General features: G+C 42.6%; 1 protein-coding gene across 3 annotated transcripts in view; it reads left to right on the top strand.

Moving 5' to 3' along the window:
• Positions 1 to 272: 272 nt before the first annotated feature.
• The window catches only part of LOC138566981 (RNA-binding protein 4B-like), a 115,750-nt gene continuing 96,442 nt past the window's right edge, over positions 273 to 19,580 (top strand). The window contains exons 1-2 of one of the 3 annotated variants that reach the window (XM_069644776.1): positions 322 to 404; positions 8,083 to 8,176. The gene's annotated coding sequence lies outside the window, so the exon portion shown is untranslated. Of the gene's footprint in view, positions 516 to 8,082; positions 8,177 to 19,580 lie in introns of all 3 variants that reach the window. The other 2 variants (XM_069644775.1, XM_069644774.1) reach the window with 2 other exon arrangements.

Raw genomic sequence — 19,580 nt, 5'->3', positions numbered from 1 at the left:
AGTTTCAGCTTATTGCTGCCACCTAATAGCCCAAACTAATGAAGAGGGGTAAACCAGAGAAACGGCCCCAAACTCTTCTGCCAGAGTTTAGGCAAAAGCAATATGTCTATCCGCCAATGATAACACGGAGCGAAATCTATGGGAATTTGATTGGCTAACCGTGTCTACATTATTTTCATTCGTCCGCTCTGTATGTCGCCTCCTTGTGTTGTTGTTTGTGACTCAGGGGCCAATGGGAGACTTGCTACCGACTGTGTTCTTTACGAATTATGGCCTATGGAGTCTCGCGCTGCCTAGAAACGGCAGGCGGGGCCTAAGATTCCCGTAACTTCTTTCAGCCGCTTTGGACGCCATTTTCTGCCTGCCTGTTACTTTAGGATTCCCTGCGCCTGCCCTCAGCTCAGGTGAGAGGCTGAGTGAGCGCCGGCACTGGGAAATAAAGGGGTAGGCGCGGCCGGTAACTGAGATCCTTCTGACTGGATTAGGCGGCGGCAGACCTACTCTCCATTTCAAAGGTCGGCCTCTTGAAACTGGTTCGCTGGACTGGGAGTTCTTTGTATTTAGTTCTGGGCTGAGGGATCCTGATTGCCGTCGACATTTGAAATGTCATTGTTGCATGTTTGGAACCCAAACTGCTGGAATACTACACGTCATTAATTATTATTGTCTTTCCCAACAGTTGCTCGGTCTCCCGGCCCATTTTTCTGGTGATCTGTATCGGGATGGTACCTTAAAGATTCGCATACAAAATATCCGGCCCCGTTCTGTCTGTACTTGAACTACAAGACCTAGTCCTTCCTTCCTGTCAATGTACTACCCTCGCGGCAAATGGGTCATGTGACGTTGAACCAGTGCGCTTTTCAAGCCGTTAAGATATTCTTGTGTGAATACATTTTTGTCTCTAGCTTTTTAACGATAAAGCTCACAGTCACACCAAACAATGATAATCTTAGTAAATATAATTGTTCGTTTCTTAACGTGGGCACAATGTTTTCGCATTTATCTTCCTTTTGGCGAGCTAGTTATTTCAGGTGCTTCGTGCTGTCCTCGAACGACTAGCGTTTTTTTAAAAAAAAAAAAAACTTCATCCACAGTATTCTATATGTAACCCAGGCAAAAAAAACGTAAAGCGCCCATGATAGAAATGGCAAAAATGACTAGCCTACTGGGCACCAAGCTACGTGATTAAGTACTTATTGGACAGTGCTGTTGCCAAGTCGGAAAATAAGCCCACACCAATTGCACTCCAGTAAATACTACCAGCAATGAAAAACCGGTCACACAAATGAAGTTAACATAATGGCACATCCGTTATCACTGTTATTAAAAGATAATGTTTATACATCATACAGTTAAGATTGCCGTGCGTGTATCAGTGGTGCAACGGCAATTGGGCAGATCGTCTTTACCTCCCCGTACCCTGACACTTTGGCTATGTCACTTGACCTGGCTGACCTAAAGAGCCCGACATAACAGGACACAGACAATTGTTTTATTTGTGGAGCGCGCTACAGCCCAGAGGCATCGAGGCGCTGCAATAATCTGCCTGCGGCTGCATTGTTACCAAATGCCAGGCAATTACCAATGTAAAGCGTTTTATTGTTGGCCCCTACGTTTTTAAGAAATTGAAATTGTGATTTGACAAGGGGGTGGTTAGTACTTGCATGTCAGGGGAGTGATTGGAAGGGTGGAGTGTACAGAAGACGGCTCCTTCTCACAGCAGTTCTTAAGTAGTAGTGAGCGAAATTTCCGGCCACAAAGCGAAAATTGCAGAATTTGCACTGGAATCTGCTTCTTCCCGTGGCGCAAAATCAGTATTACGGTTCTGCCGCCACTGAAATTTTGCCTGGTTTTGTGCAGTTTCACGTGGAGCGTGGTGTTTTGTTCCCATGTTGCTTTCGTTTAGCGCAACAAGAACCTTTCCACAGGTCTTTTTTTCCTTTGAACCATCATAGTTTTAAGCAGTGCCATGAGAAAATGTGCACGATTTTTCAATTCGTGATCGATTCGTGCTGCAACACGAGAAACTTCGTGCAGGTCTTCCTGTGAGAAACTTTGTGCAGGTTGTTTTTAATCTCTTGTAGTTTCATGCAGCGGGACGAGAAACTGCGTCGCTTTTTTTTCCCTGATCTGTACTAGTTTCGTGCAGTGACACGAGAAACTTGGCACAAGCTTATTTTCGATCCGTACTAGTTTTGCGTTCTAGAACGAGAAACTTTGCACCGTTTTTTCAGACCATGTTAGATTCGTGCACCGGCACGAGAAACTTTTCACAGCTTTTGGTTTGTGCAGCAGCATGAGAAAATCCATGCTGCTTTTTTAGTTCTGTGCAGTGGAACGAGAAACTTTTCACTGCTCTTTTCAATATGCATGGCTGGCAGAACAGCGGATTGGGGCGAAACGGATCGAAATCTTACAAATTTCATTTCCATGGCTGGCGGAACTCCATTTTGCAATTTCGTACAGCCATATTCTTAAGTGTATGGTTTCAGACAGGAAGGCGTGGGTTAATTGCTTGTAACATTGAAGCTGCACTAGAATAGTCTCATTACAATGTGTAAAGAAGTTGGATGCCCCCACACAAGTTAGTTTGGCCCTGTCCCAAATCTGGCTTTGAAACAATCAAATCACCACACAACCTTAGGACACATCCGCATCCTCCCTCTTGTAGAACTAGGGTCCACCTAATAGGAATAACATTCCCCTTCCCCCACCCCATATTTTTCTATTACTTTTTTAGGCTGACATTTTTCGGCAAAAAACTCATAACGTTGTACCTTAATGTTCTTCTAATGTCAGCTGTGTTTTTCTCTCCCACAAAATCAATTTATAAATTAAGTGCATGATGGGCACCCACAGTAAATTGGTTTGTGTGGGAAAAAATTAACAAATCAAGTCCAATACACCAGAGAAACCACTTGGTTTGGAGTTGTAGAAATGCATTGGCTCTCTTATTTCCTCTGCCCTTGTCGTCCATTGCAGAACATTGATGCTGCTTATTGGCAAAAACAAATAAGGTGACTTATGCTTGTTTAGCGAGTGTCGAAGCTACTTTTTGCTGTCTCTTATAGCAAAATGGGGTTCTTTTTCAGTGTTGCTATTTAACTGATTTTCGTGCGAATTGTAGCAAATTGCTTGACAATGTCTGCATCATTTTAGGCTTTTAAATCTTTTTATTATAAAAGACAATTAAAAAGGTACTTCTCAATTGGAGTTGAACAGGGTCACCATCAAGGACCACATTGACACCCTCGCTCCAGCCCTTGCCGTTTTCTGTAACCATTCCTTTTCCTCAGGATTTTTCCCCTCCCGTCTGAAACACTCCCTTGTGCATCCTCTCCTCAAGAAACCCAGGGCTGATCCTTCCTGTCCAGCTAACTATCGCCCAATCTCTAATACTCCCTTCCTTGGCAAACTCCTTCAGAAGCTGGCCATCTCTCAGCTTAACCTTCATACTGACTCTGTTGGTTGTCTCCATGACCACCAGTCTGGTTGCAGAGCAGCCAGAAGCACGAAAACTGCTCTCCTGAACATCCGTGAAGATCTACTCTCCAACCTTGACTCTAACATTCCCTCTGTTCTCATCGGTTTATAGTGATAAAATCGAAAAATAAAATCTCAAAAAAAAAGGTCGAAAAATAAGTCTAATTTTTTTTATGTCGTTTTTTATTCGAAATGGGGGGTTCCCCCATTTTTTTTTACCCTTTTTTTTTTTTTAATCCCGGACCCCAAAATAAATAATTAAAAAAAAGAGTAATTCGACTTTTTTTTTCGAGATTTTTTTTTTGGACCATAATTGTTTTTCGAGATTTTGACCGACCACCGTTCTCATCCTACTCGATCTCTCTTCTGCCTTTGACATGTCAACCATACCATCCTGCTGAACCGTCACCGTGAGAGCCTGGGTATCACTGATCAGACTCTGGCCTGGCTGACCTCTTTCCTCTCTGATCGACCCTCCCAGGTCCAACTGGGGTCCTTCGTATCCTCTATCTTCCTCTCTACCTGTGGTGTTCCCCAGGGGTCTATCCTCTCGCCCTGGCTTTTCAACCAATGCCTGGCAACTCTCCAACTGCATTGCCAAACTATACTCAAATTTCCAGTGCTACGCTGACGACACTCAACTGATTTTCAGGCTGCCCTCGGCCACCTCCTCTCCCTCACTCATCTCCGACTGACTAACTGCCATTCAAGATTGGCGTGCAACCAATGACCTTTGTCTGAATGCAAGCAAGACAGAGATCCTCCTCATCGGCACACCTTCCCCATCCTTTCCGATCTCTCTCTCTGGCCGGCCTCGCTTGGCTCTCCTCCTATCCCCACCTGTGAGGCTAAGAACTTCTGGGTCATCTTTGACTCCACACTCTCCTTCTCCGCCCACATCTCGGAGGTCTCTAAAAAGTCAAACTTCCTTCTGCACCTCCTCAGAGGTACTCTTCCTTTCCTCTCCTTCCCCCAGAAGCTCACTGTCTCCCAAGCTCTGGTTCTCTCCAAGCTGGACTATTGTAACAGCCTCTTTCTAAATCTACCTGCCTCTACTCTCCGCCCTCTGTAACTAATCCATAACAGGACTGTAAGACTTGTCCTTGGCCTCAAGCCCTGGGATTGTATCTATCCAGCTCTGAAATCTCTCCATTGGCTCCCAGTGGATGCAAGGATTACATTTGAAACCCTATGCATTGTCCACAAGGCTTTCTGGGGCCTAGGTCCAAAATACCTTCAGCTATCCCTCTGCAAATACCTCCCCTCTCGAGCTCTTCGCTCCTCTACCACTAACTCCCTCAGGTTCAGTCATTTTTCAAAGAAACGATCCAGGGGTAGATCTGTCTTCGGCGGGGGCCTCCCTCTGGAACTGCCTCCCGGCCACTTTAAAACTTGAGGAGAACCATCTCCTGTTCCGGAAGCACCTCAAGACTTTCCTCTTTGCATCTGCCTTTGCTCTCCCTCTCCCTTGCTGATCCGCTCAATCCTGGCACAGCTCACCTTGCCACCCTTTCTGCACTGCCTCCTGGCCACCCCTTGCACTGGGGACTATATCTGTACCCATACAGTCCCCAAATCCTCCCTTTTTCTTCTTCTTCACGTGTTGGCTGCACTACCCCTATTTATTTCTCCATTATCTATTTTATTTGTTTTTATTATTTATCTGTTTCCCCTCTGCTCCGCGCTTTCCACTCTACCCCTCCCATGCACTTTTCCCTTTTCCATGCACTTGCACGTTCTCAATGTCACTGGGCCTAGTAACATCGTTGTTTTGTTTTCTCCCCTGTTTTCCCTCCCTTGCCTTGTCGTGCTCTGAAACACTCGTGTACGAGCGCGTTACAAATAAAATATCATATATCATATCACCGTACATCAGTAAATCAACCCACAGTGCCTCCTTCACCCCACATCCTCACTAAATGGTATGGGCACAGATCCATGAGCTCCTAATCGTGGTTGGACAGGCAAAGATTTTATTTTTAACTTTCACATTTGTCTAGGTCAGGACCGCAAATTATGAATTTCCAGAAAAGTCATATAAGCTATGTTTTTCAGATGAACATTTTCCAAAATCTAGAAATCCTTGAGTGTACACCTCAGAGACCACCAGTGTGACACATTCTGTCTATCAAGGCTTTGGTGGTCCGTATGTAAGGAGGTAACGGTATAACGGTATACCGTTAAAGATACCGTGAACCACTCAATTGAACAATAATAACCGTCACATTGTTTATACCGGTATACCGTTTATACCTTTTAAGTGTGCTTTTCAATCTGATTTGGAAAGGCTGCAGTAAGCAAGTGCTGCACAGTCTTGGTCTTGCACTGTTGGATGTGCCATCTGCCAAGTAGTTTTAGTTGGAGCAGTTTTTAATGCCATTCCATAAACCACACGTGCCTGACACAAAATCAATATGTTAGCAATAAGAAGAATAAATACAGTGCCAAGAAGGGAAAGGGTTTACTTTGGGTTGGTGGCTTTGGGGTTTATAGATTTATAATGGATAATGTTTGCTGAACATATGACAATGGGGGATTTCCCTGGTTCTATAATTGAATTTACATATAATAAGTCACACTGCGAAATTCACTCATCTCTGTGGGTAATCCCTGCTGCCATACCAAAGGGTAACATGTCCGTGATTACATGAACACCTTTTGGCCCGCAAGTAAACTAAAGGCTGTAACGTAAAGAGAGCGTGCGTGCGTGTGTGTGTGTGTGTGTGTGTGTGTGTGCATGCGCACAAGCTTATACCACCATCAGTCTCCGTTGATCTGTGGCATGCAGGTTATAAAGATGGCAACATGTTCATCTTCACCAGTAGCCAGTAGGGGAGCTAAAAGCCAAAATGACCACTTAAGAAAAGCTATTCAGTTTGCTTTGCCAGTCGCAGCAGGGCTCCCCCCCTCATCTCCTCCTCTCCACATGTGTGTTTGTGTTTGGTGGAAGTAAGGGGTGGCATTTCAGTAGAAAGTATCTTGAAAAGCCAAATTCTGGCCCTGGGTGCCTGGTTTTGTTTGTGATGATAAATCTGACAATTTGTGACCTTTTAGAAAATATTAAGATTGCTTAACTCCACCTGCTAAACCGCGATAACCATGATATACCGTCATTTGGCAGGAAGGTTATCGTACCGTCATAAAACTAATAGCATGACACCCCTATCTGTATGCTCTTTTTTTTCGGCAGACTTAAGCTTATCCTTTCCTGGGACAATATCCAGCAAGCACAGTCCAGGGTACTTCAGTTGCAAAGGTCCTTTGATGTAATTTCCTGCTCCTATAATTGTTTTCCAAAAATATTTCAAGTTTTGGGACTGCTCTATTCTATACATGTTTTATATAGCACCATCACACCCGAAGGCCTCGGTGCACTCACAAAACCAGAAAAAAAAAAAAATGACTAACTAAGGATCAATATTGAAGAGAAATGGTTGTTATGCTCTTTTTACATTGCGCTACTCATGGAATTATTCTAAGCGATAAAGGAAGGGCATTCCAACAATCGGGAGCCCATGCATCAGAGCTGGAGCCTCCTTTTCTTCAGGGAGATGCGAAGTCGAAACAGCAAAGCATCTTTGTTTGTACTCACAGTACGTCTAATGGGCTTCTCTTAATTCAAGAACAAAGGTATGAAGGGACATCACCTGCTAGGCATTTATGCGCCATAGTGGATGCCTTGAATTTTATTCTTTGATTAATCGGGAGCCAGTGCAGCTTCCGACAGCCCACAGACGCATGCAACCGTCTGCCAACTCCACAGACTGCACAAATCACTCTATTTTGGGTGACTTGATATTTGCCTGAGTAGTGCCTTCCAGGAGGCTATTGCAATAGTCCAGTGTTTATTGTGGCTGCTGCAATCAGTGCCCTGTTTTTTTCTAAGAGATATGGGTGAATTCGCCACAACAAATGTGTCATATAGGAACAGGATGAACTTAGATGAGAGACGGGTTTCTTAAAAGTTAACTGGGAATCAAAATGCTCCCAAGTGTTATAACATGTGCAGAGACATGGATGACATTGCCTGCAATCATACAATTACTGTATTTAGGGTCCTGTTCTTTTTATTTGGCACCGGTTCCAAGAATAAGAAACTGTTTTTTTGTCATTCAGAGGGAGTTAATTCACTGCCATCCAAGACTGAATGGCTACAAAGACCTCATTTACCCTTCACGCGTTCAACCGATGACCCAGATAACTCCAGGGTGATCTTGGTGTAATCTGCATAATTGGCAAATTGCACACCCATAATATCCAAGAGATCACATAAAGATCTGGAGTATACGTTAAACAACAATGGCAAGACGCAGGAGCCCTGTGGTACATCACATGTGAGAGAAGGTGGTTGTGATTGTGAGTCGTCTTTGACAACTTTTGCCATTCTAGGACCAAGAAAAGATTTAAACCAGTAGGCAGCATTATTTGAGCATTTTCCAATTCCGATCAGTCTGTCCGCCAAAAGCCTGTGATCGACCAGATCAAAAGAGAGCGAGAGGTCGAGTAGCAGAAGTAATGCAATGCCACCTTTTGTCAATGATTTTTCCTATGTTAGATTTCAAATCTAAGAGAGCAGTCTCCGTATCATGTTTTTTCCAGAAACCTGATTGTACTGGAGCCAGGATTCCCTGTCGTTCTACGAAATCCTGGTGTTGGCAACAGGCCACTTTGTCGAGGATCTTCAACATAAAAGGTACATTTGTTATGGGCCTATAGTTGGCATGGTCGCTATGGTCATGGTTCTCTTTTTTAGTAGAGGCGATAGAAACCCTAAAAACAAATGATGCCAAGTACTCTTTGAAATAGGATGCCAGAAAGATATCTCCTTCACAAGGAGTAGGTTTCATCTCATTAACAATGTTTAATATATCACTGTTTGATACCAGTTTAAAAGAGTAAGATGTATAAGAATCTAATGTAACTGTTAAAGGAGTACAATATATCTCAATTCCTGTACTCGTTAGCTTTTTTGCTCGTTATGAAATAAGAGATTGAGGTTGGGATATTTTCTGTATAAATACCTCATACATTTTTTTGACACCCGTTATTGTCAATGAGCACATGCGGTTCAACCAGTGTACCTTTTAATTCATGGAGAATAACTCTTGAGTTTGATTTGGCTGTGTTAATTTGTTCATTCTGTTTGGTCTGCTTAGCTATAAAGTGTCCTTTTAAAGCTGTTTTGCAGCAGCCTTAAAGACTTTAAAAGTAGAATCCAAGGGATGTTTCCTCCAGCTGCGCTGAGCCATACGTTTTGCCTTCCGATGCGTTAATTTCATATGCACCAAATTGCCTCCATTGCAGTTCCTGAGCACCTAGCCTTGTGTTTTACTTTGCCTCTTTCTCTGCCTGGGATCCAGTCCTTGGTCTGCTAGAGGCGATAACATGAGTGGGGGGAAGATAAGAGAATCTGTTTAAAAGATGATACAAACGCAGAGAAAGAGGGTTGCAAGAAGGAAATAATATTTTGTGAATCCCTGGGTGCATGATAGTGCTATTAGGTGGTCCCTAGTTCTGCTAAAGGGAGGCTACAGATGTGTCGTAAGGTTGTGTCGTGATTTGATTGTTTCAAAGGCAGATTTGGGGAATTGTAAGCTACTACCAATTTAATGTTGGATACATGAGGGTTTTGAGTGTGCCCTGACAATCCTCTGAAGTTTGGTGGCTTGTTTTATGTTGTACCCCAGACCAAACTCCAGAATGTTAATTCTGTGATTGCCAAGAGTGGCATTGTCAAGGCTAGACTGAGTACAAAGGCAAACGTTTTTGGTAACCAAAAACTAACCAAACATAGTAGTCAAAGTAATATAGTTACATTGAATTGGTCTGGCACCTTGATATCAGAAATGTATCGTTAAGAGTTTCTGTGTTGTGCCATGCCAGACTTTATTATTACTATTTTTTGTATTTTAGTAGTATTTTTGGTTATCAAACCTTTATGCTATATGCTGTTTTCCAAAATCATGATCAACACAGAATATGCATATCACACGAAGCAATAAACACTGTACGTTGATACAATACAAACTTTAAAATCAATTCATGTATTGTAGTAAAATAAATTCCAGAATTTCCTAGGCATAGTTACTGTCCTGCCAATAAGAAATTAAAAGTGGGTCTGTTACCTCCAAAATGGATCAATTTCTTTTATGAGTGCAATTAGTGCTAATGATAAGGATAATTGTCATGTGTTCATGAATCTAGTCCACAACGCATCGGTTCAGACTGCTGCCCTGGAGTGGATTAATTTCTCCAGGTGTAAACCACCCCTCTGAAGAAGTGTATGACAGTTTAAAATTAAGTGACGTAGTGGCTCGTACGGTCTGCACATGCCTTTTTCAATGCAGGATTTTTAGGTGTGAAACAGAAAAAGTTGGAACCTTGGCAACAACTGCCCATGTGATGGTAAAGGAAATTTGATGATGTAAGGCATAGGCTAGTGTAGGCCCAGTAACGTGGATGCTATTCATAATAGTATCTCAATTTCTTAATTTCCTCTTTAGTATAGTCAAGTTGCCAGTTATTAGTGTACTCTGCATGTTGAGCGCACTTGGCTCTGATTCATTCCCTGAGACCAGGATCACCTTTGTGTTTTAATACATCATTTAGGGCCCCATACAACGTGTTTGTCAGCTCTTGGGGCTTTATAGTGGAGATTGTCTGTTTCAAGTCACTTTGTATTTCCAGGATCTCAAACCCAGTTCTAATCATACCATTGCCATGCGTAGTGATGATGGGAGGCTCAAACCAAATCGCCATAACAAGCCTTTCAAGATGTTTAACCAGTTTCAAGATGTGCAGTTTAATATTTCAAGCACATAAGATATATTTTTTAATTTTATTATTTCATATAGTTTGTACAAACCTTTGACATGTAAAACTCAACACAATTACTCACAAAATCTCAACTAAAATTAGGTTTTTTACATATGATCGTAAAAGAGGAAGCATTTAGTGGTGGAGGAAAAAAACACAACACAAAAGACCAACACTATGTCTATCTGTTCTCATTCACTGCTTATTGAGTTCCCTTATGTGCTGGCTGACACCGACTCAAGCATCGATTGCAGTTGTTCTAGGAATCTCATTGTTGCTATCATCAGTGATTTGCTCTGTTATGCAATTGACTCCACCATTCTTCTGCTTTGTAAGTCAGGTGTTTATCCATCTCCTTCCTTAGGCATTTCTCGCGTTGGTCTCTCAATTTGATGCAAAAAAGAACTAGGTGTTTTAGATTTTCTTCCTCAGTTGAGCAGAATGTGCAGATTATATTTCCTAATGGGATCATCCGTCGATTTCTCAGAACTTCTTTAGTTTCGAAAATGTTGAGACAGAATTTTAAGCAGAGTCTTCTTAAGCGTTTACAGGGTGCGATAGTCAGATATTTTGAAAGAGTGTTAAGTCTTTTAGCTTCTGTAGGTGAGTTTTGCATGGATTTGTATGTTAGTCTTCTCTCACCGGTTTACATCCAGTCAAGCTCTAGCAACTTTCTTTTAACTGCATCCGGGTTATCCCATAATGTTATTTTGTCTGTGCCCAACTGGTTCAAGATGTCTTTACATTGTTGTCTCCATTCCAGCAGAGCAGATTTCCTTTATCGATTAGTATTTTGAAAGGTGGCAGATATGCTTCTTCATTGGTCTTTCTGAATAATGCTAGTTTATTCCATATTATTCTAGCATTTACCGTGGAGATCCCGACTTCATACAGAACGCAGGCGGTCGGAGTGCTTTGAGGAATCTGAAGGATTTTCTTCCAGAAAGAACCTTCGCATCTTGACCAGATCTTTGAGTCACATCCGAACATATTTTCGGCTCCATATGTTAGTATTGGAGTGACTTTACTTTGGTAACATTTTCTTGCCGGAACGTAAGAACATTTTCCGTATCTTTTTTTGTATTCTGATTCCCTGCGAGGTTAGTTGCTTGCAGTTACTTAGAAGTTTTTTCTCCGTAGGTTCATCATTTATGCTAGAATTGATAACCGTTCCTAAGTATCTTGTATGTGGAACTTTATTTAACTTCTTCATCCCAAGGGCCCAACTTGACCTGAGCTTGCTTGACGTCCTTCCTCTTTTGTTTTCAAGAACTAGAATTTCTGATTTTGCTACATTGATTTCCAACCCTAGTTCTTCTATGAAGGTATTTAAAGCTGCAAATTTTCTTTGTAGGCCGATGGGTGTGTGGTCTAAAATGACCATATCAGCATACAGGATGTGATTTAGTTGGAAACCATTCACCTTTGGTGGAAATGACATCAACGCTTGCTAGAACTTCGCCGACTTCTGATATGTAAAAATTGAAGAGCGTGGCTCCAAGTGGGCACCCTTGCTTCACCCCCTGTTTCTGTTGGTATAGGGTTTGTTAAGTTTCCTGAGCTATCCAGACGTACTTTAATGTGGGTGACTGAGTATACAGGTCCACAGCGTTTCTCGAGCTACACCATCGAAGGCATTAGCCACATTGATGAATGCTAGATAGACTTTTTGACCTGTTCTGATGGCTTCTATTTTCAACAGGTTTAGGATAAAGAGGTTTAAGATGCAACCCACTCCTTTTATAAAGCCGGATTAACGCTCATCAAAGAGCAGCAAGCTTGCAAAGACTTTCCCCACCCCATCGAGTAGGGCTATTGGCCGATAATTCGCGGGGTTGGTGCGAATGCCCTTCTTGAATATCAGTACTATGATACCCGATTTCCAGGTCGATGGAATCCGTCCTTCTTTAATTTAGTTGGAACAGGATATCGCAGAATTCAGTCCACTATGTTTTTCAGGTCGGCATTGGAGAGGCCATCCGGCCCCGCTGCTCTAGAAGCACTGCTTTTTTTAATAGTCGAACGAATGTCCTCTTGATCGATCTCGAGTTCCCACGGTTAGCTTGATTGCAGGTTCGGGCAGATTGAATTTTTTGCTTTTTTGAATAGCTTTGTGAAATGACTTTCCCACTCTTTTTCGGTTACCGTGTTCGTTAGTACTGCCTTTTCTGGATTTGTTGATTCATTTATTATTGTCCAGAACCCTTTACAATTTCTATGGTTTAGCGCCGTCAGCATTGTCTCAGCGTCTCTCTGCTCCATCGTTACTCTGCACGCTTTACACCAGTTGTTGTATCTAATTTTCGCTTTCTTTGACAGATTCTTACCGCCAGGCTCTTTAGATGCAAGAATTCCGCTTAGGGTCTTCTAAGCTCTTTTTTTTTTTTCTTTCTTTTTTTTTTTGAGAGACCTCAAGATCATATTGGTGCTTTTGATAACTGGGTCTATTTTGGGCATTCTTCTTTTTGATTTTGTAGATTTCAAATAGATGGTGATAGTCTATTGAATCCGTTTGGCAGACCTTATGTTTCGGTCTCAAGATTTCTGTTACTGCTATAATATCGTAATTTCTTAATCGTAGTCTGTTATGGCCAGGTTCCAAAGCAATTTGTTGATTCCATTGTTTGCGATGTGATAATTTTTTCTTGTGCCATTCCATTGACACCACATTGTGCTCACTTTGTTTGGTCTTGGTGACTCTGAGGAATCAGATTTCTTGTGATAATACTTCTGAAACAAAAATATAATCTAGTATAGAATTTTGAGAACCTCTTTCCCAGGTCGGGTTAGGAGGGATATCTCCCCTTGTCATACCATTCAGCATTAATAGATTTCTATTTGCCATTTCTTCGAGCCAACTTTCGCTTACGCGCCTCTCGTTGTGGTTTGCCGCTGCCTTTGATTATTCTACTTCAATCAGCTTCAGATTAAAATCTCCACATAATACAATCTGAGCATTTGGATCCCTTATTAAGATGTTATCGATGGTATCAAGGAGATCATCCTCAAATTTTTGGTGGGTTATCAAAGTTGTATTCCAATATACATTTAGCAGATGAAGGGTTGTCGAGGTCAACGTCGTTTGTTCTACTGATTCGAGACATGCCGTCAGAAGATGAGGAGAAATTATCTCTGATGACGATTCTTAATCCACAGTTTCTTTTAGCGAGGATCAGTTGGGCTGACATCAGGGAACCTTTTTTTTTTTTTGTTTATTTATTTTTATTTTTTTTGTTTTGTTTTTTTAATTTATTTTTTACAAATGGCTGGATTTATGGCGACATCAAATCCCTCAACAGATGGAGTTTTTGTTAACCAAGTTTCCTGCAAACATATCAAGTCGGCCGTCGCTAGAACTTCAGGGATGGACCTCCGAAGATGTGAAAAGCTTCTCGTATTCCAAGTGACGAGCACAACATTATCCGTTTGATCTTGGCGTTAACTCTTAATTGGAGCATTTAATGATTTTGCTATCCATGACCAGTTGTTTCTCATCTGTGGTTTTCATTTCTTTGTTCGTTTCAGCATCTATTTTCTTAATCAAAACGTTCTCTACGGTTATTTTAATTTTCTTTTGCCTTATTTCCTCAGTTGAGAACGATTATTTAGTATCTGCTTCTTCTGAAATTGTTTTAACAATCGCCCGGTCATCTAGTCTCTTTTTTGTCAGTGGTGAGTTAGTTGGCATATTAACCCTTCCCTTTTTTGTTGGCGATTTTAGGTCCTTGATTTTTGCGGGCTCCTTAATCGTCAAGCTGTGTTGTCCACCTCGTATACTTGGTATCCAGCGTCTAGCAACTGTCTCTCGCACATCATTACAGCTTGAACATCCTTCTTATCACCGATATGCAGCAGAACACATTTTTGATTCATATCGGCGATGATCTCGACACGCTCAATTCGCAAGCTTTTTAATGCTCTCAGGACAGGAATTGTTTGAAATAACTGTAATATGGTGTGTCTGTTCAGCGGCGCATCTTTTCTTCTGTGCTCAATTCTTTCAATCAAAATTCTATATGGCTGAAGTGTAATTGAGGTGTTCGAAGTTGACGGAGAATTCTGGAACTTCTGACAGTCACTCTCCTTTGGCTTTTCAATATAAGCCTCATTTATGTTTTCCGATTCATTCGGCTTGTCTTTTCCAGGTTCAGCGCTAGAGTTACATAGAGTAGACACTTCACTTGACACTTTAAGATTTTCTTTGACTTTGCTGAACTTGGCTTCCATTTTCTGCATACTTATCCCGTGTTTCTCTTCTAGAGTACGGAAGTGTTGAATTTCTGTTGCCTTCCCATTTTTGCTCGAAGTTTGGGGACAGTCATTTTTTGGCTTTGTTGGCCACGAAAGAACTTTTTTCCGTCCTGTTCTCCTCTTTCCTGATCACACTTTTGCGATGGCGACAGTGAAGATTTCGGATCGTCAACATGTTCAGGCCGACTGGATTTTCTCTCATTTGTCTGCTTTACAGTGGTCGGGTTGTCATCCGTTTTGTCTTCCACAGGACTGCTGTAAATCGACATGTTCAGCAGATCCATGGACACATCCTCATCATCTTCAACCACTATGGTATCTTTGTTCTCCTTTGTCACTCTGCCTACCTTTGGTTCGGTCTCGTTCTGGTCATTTGCAGCGGGTTCTGCTATAGCTTCTCTGTTTTGTTTTTCGTTTGCTCTGTGTTATTTACAGTAATATTCAGGGCTTTAATATTTCTAAAGAAGTTTGCAGAATTTCGAGAATTTTTATTCTTTTGTGATTGAAGATTTATTTATTTAATTTTTTGCATTTGCCTTGCTTTGTTTCCACATCCAGGCCTTTATTTGTTTTTGAGGATCCTGATTGCGCTTTAGGTTTTTCGAATATATCGAACCACTCACCATCTTTCTTATTTGTCACAGGGGACGCAGATTTGTTTTCTGGTGTCGCAATTCTGAGATCGCTAACTCCTTGTCCGAGGATCAGGTCATCTGTCCGATGTTGGTTCGTTTCTTTTTCTTTAGCTATTGTTGGGCCATCCGATTACTCCTTGATTACTGGCAACTTATTCATGGGATTGGGCTTGATCGAGCTCGCTAACCGAGACCCATCCTCTTTCTCATTCTCTTTCGTTTGACTGATCTTGTCGTCAAGACTGATTGTTAATTCTTTCCCATAGCAGCAGTTCTGATGCAGATTTTTCTTAAGGATCTCTGCCATTTCTTCAGGCTGCTGTTTTTCTTTTAGGGCTTTGTGAATTTTCAGGTACTTCCAAATCAATCACTGTTTCTGTGAGTGGGCAGTTTTTAGGACAAGGTTGTTTTGGGTCGGTTACTCCCATGCCATCTTGTTCTTTTTGCAGTATAAGGAGCGCTTGTCTCGTCACTTCTGCCAAGAGTCTCTTGTCTTCTTAGTTGTTTTTTAGAGACTTCTTCAATGTTATTAGTGAGATATCATTGCCTCTTCTTGTCGTCACAATCTGTGATGTCATTTCCATCAAATCAACTTACGATTTTGGAATTAAGAAGTGCAATCAGAGTTGTTCTTGAAAATTCTCATTTAGGTTCTCGTATAGCTTCACCAGTGGAGCCACGGCTATCGTAGTAGCAGACATCACTATTGGGCTTAGTTTTGAGATTATATTCTCTACAAGGACAGATGTTGCTTGATCGCTCCTTAATTCACTCAGCCATGTGACTTTTATCCCCTGTTGGCTCCTTTTTCTTATCTCTGGAGAGCTGTCTTTATCATCTGAATCGGAGGAAGTCAACCTCTCGAACACCTCATGAACTTTTTTAGGCGTTGGTTCTTCCCCACCTTTTTACTCTCGTTTTTACTCATTATGCCCATCCTTTAAAATGTTTGTTCGAGCCACAAGCTACCTTTTCTGCGCTTACTGCGCATCTAGACCTTTTTTGAGAAACCAGGATCTCATTGTTTCGCGCCTCAAAGGACAGAGTATTTGATTCTAGACTCAACACTTCGCAAATGCTCCTATCCTTGTATTGTAGCCAATAGGATTGAGGCATTGTTTGTTCCACAGGAGCTTGATTGGGAGACTCTCATTGGTTGTGTTAATTTAGAGTTGAACTCTGCCAGGTCTTTTAACACTTGGTCGGCAATCACTAGTGAGTCTCTGCGACACGGGAGCTGTGTATGGTTTTGCACCTCAATTCTAGCTTTCCAAGCCTCCGTGTGAGCCCAAATATCATCAGTTCCTTCAGTCATCGAAAATGATCTTAAAGGCTCCCTCACCAACATCTGATGTTGGCTATTATCTGTCACCAGCTTCACTTTTGGGATCTGGTCATCCTTCCTTAGGTTCATATTTAGTTTTTTTTTCGGGTCGGGCTTGTGCATCTCAGCGACCCTTAGCTAGACCAGAAGTTTTAATGAAGATCCTGGCCGTGGCAGCTTTTCAGTGTTCCACGATTGGGTAGCGGGTCCTGCAGTTGATGTTACACTCCTTAGATTTGGGTGGCAGGCAATTAGGTGTTCGGCGGGCGACTTGACACCCTCTCGGCAAATTATCAATGATGTAGGGCACACTGTTTTGGGTATTATTTAACTTGGAACCTCGTTCGATTCCCCCAATTCTACATCCAACATTACAGCATATGGGAGCTTTCTCGGTTTGTTTACTTTGGTTTTCTAAAAGAGCTTGGTTTTTACGTAATTCCAGCACAGTGTTGTCGCACCCCTCTAAATCAATAGGTCCATTGTTCCGATGCTTGCTACATGGCAATGGTACCTTATCACCTAACATTCGTTCGTGCCTGGTAGGAGTAGGAGAGGCCAAAAGACCATCAAACAACGGGGGACAGTGTATCATTGCAAAACATGAGAAGTCCCAGGTCCCCCAATCCACACAGCACCGCTGCCTCTGCTTCGGGCTCTACTATGGACTCGCGAGACGGATGTTCGGGTAAATGCACATCCTCCCCTTCCTCCTCGTCCTTTCTCTCGCTCTCACCTTCATCGCCTTCCACGTTGATTTTCGGGGCCGCACGCTCAGGTGACGCAATATTTGTCATCGAGTTCTGACAGATGTGAGGAACAGCAGGGGCTTCGCGAGGAGTCACGGTAAGGTTAGCGTCGGAGGGCATTTCCTGTCCATCCTCACCCTGCGGCTTTTCACCCACTCGACCACTCACTCGACCACTTGGCGTTAGATTATAAGGCACGGCTTTCATCAGCCCACGCTTCACTTAGGCTCGAGTCATTGCTGGATTTCCGGTCCTCATGTTTAGCACCAACAGTGCTCGTATCAGGAGTGTCTTCGGCTCCCACGGTGTGCTCCCAGGGTGTACAGTTTGAGGTTCGCCACAGACCACACAGACCCCAGGGAACACAGGAGAAACACTCCTGCACACTCTGCTAGGCTCTGCGTAGCTGAGGGGTTTTTATGGAATGACGACTCCTTCCACAATAGCAGCAATGGCAAACAGACTGCCCAGCCAGTAACAGGAAACGCACTCCTGCACAGTCATAGGCTTCTACAAAATCTTGCTAGGGTTCTTTTCATTTGGACAAAAAATGCTTTGATTGTAGATCACAGTCTGTTTTTCACTGTGTCCAGCTGTTTATTTGCTATGGTAAACCCTAGATATTTTAGGTTATCCACCTCCTCAATTTACATATCTTTCTTTTTTGCCTTGTTTTGAACACTGTTATTTTGGATTTTGAACACTGTTATTTTGGATTTCCTGGGGTTTAATTCTAGTTTATTAGATTTTACAAAGTGTGAAAAAATCATTCGGACTTCGGTGTAGTATCCAACAGCACAGGCGTCTGCGTATGATAATCATTCCAACCTGAAGAGATCCAAGTTTTGGAAGAAAAATATTGGGTTTAGGTAATACTTCTCTAATATCTGCAATATACAGGTTAGAAAGGCAGGGAGCGAGTATGCACCCCTGTCGTAGACTGACTTTCTCTTCAATCTCTTTTGAAAGCGTTCCTCCCATGTCCAAGCACATTTATAGGGTGTTAGTGTGAATTGAGTAGCATATTTAATAGGCTCTGGGTAATGTTCCATTGTCGCAGTTTATGCCACAATACATTCCTGTTTACTTTATCAAAAGCTGCTCTCATATCTAGAGCAGCTAGATATAGCAATGTGTCTTTAGTAAGGACTGGTACTCTCATGGTAGAGACTATTTGAAAAAATAGAATCCTGAGGCAATTAGACTAGAGTATGATATTCTTTTCATATATTTAAGGTGGGGTGCCAGGCTCTGAAAGCTTACCGCATTCTGTGATATTGAACGAGAAGTCCAAGCTTTCCACCCACATTGTCAGTAAACCGCTCCCTTGTGACAAGCCCTACGGGTACATATCTCCCAGATGTCTGATTCCCAATTTAACCCATGAGTCAGCAATTCACTTATCACAGGTCGGTGCTAGATTCTGTATCCCCCAGAGCCCCATTTCAGAAAAATATGGCACTGCGATTCCTGTGCACCGGTAGAGCCCTTTCCATGCATCCATGGTGCAGCTGACTGGGCCATATATGCATTCATCCAGCCTGCCCAAGTAGACTAATAAAGATGGTAGCGTACAGGGATATCCAGATGTGCGCTCGTCCCTCAGGTGTGGGAGATTTTTGGACATCCAGTAGGACGCAAAGTGGACCTGAGCAGTGAAGTAATGGAGCTCCATGTCTGGAGCAGCTAGGCCCTCCTGTTCGAATGGATTGGTTAGTACCTCCCAATGGATTCCTGGGTCTTTGTGGTACCATGTCAGCGGAAATGGGAAAGATCGGAGTTGGTCAAAGAAGTGTTTCCTGGGTAAATTGGAATATTTTAAACAAATGCAGCATTTTGGGGAGCATGAGCATCTTAATATGGGAGACATGACCCCAGACCGACGATGGCAGTATCTTCCACTTGGACACCTTGTGGCGCAGTTGTTCTAGAGTAGCTCAGTGGTTGTCCACAAGCAACTTTGAATTATCCTGAGGCACCTGCACACCCAGGTAGGTATTTCATCGAGGAGCCCTCCCATCTCTAATTGCCAATGTTTAGTGGGCACTATGTTGCATCGGTAAGGGGTAGCAGCTGTGACTTTGACCTGTTTATACGTAAGCCCGGGTGCAGCCAAAATCTGATCACCTTTTCGGTCAGAGGGCCCAGGTTGGTCTCGGGATTTTGAACATATAGAAGGACATTTTCTGCATATAAGGAGGTGATTTCTCTTCTGCCTTCCCTCGCTGCGTGGGAATGTGCTTTTCTGACATCACACCCAAAGTGCTCACACCCAAAGTGCTTTGCTCTCAAGGAAGTGAAAGGGACAGGAAGGGGAGAGCG

The sequence above is a fragment of the Ambystoma mexicanum genome, chromosome 2p (genome assembly GCF_040938575.1).
Source record: "Ambystoma mexicanum isolate Mex_15411 chromosome 2p, UKY_AmexF1_1, whole genome shotgun sequence".
Classification (NCBI taxonomy): domain Eukaryota; kingdom Metazoa; phylum Chordata; class Amphibia; order Caudata; family Ambystomatidae; genus Ambystoma; species Ambystoma mexicanum.
The sequence above is the reverse complement of the archived record's forward strand: the minus strand, read 5'-3'. Positions and strand labels throughout refer to the sequence as shown.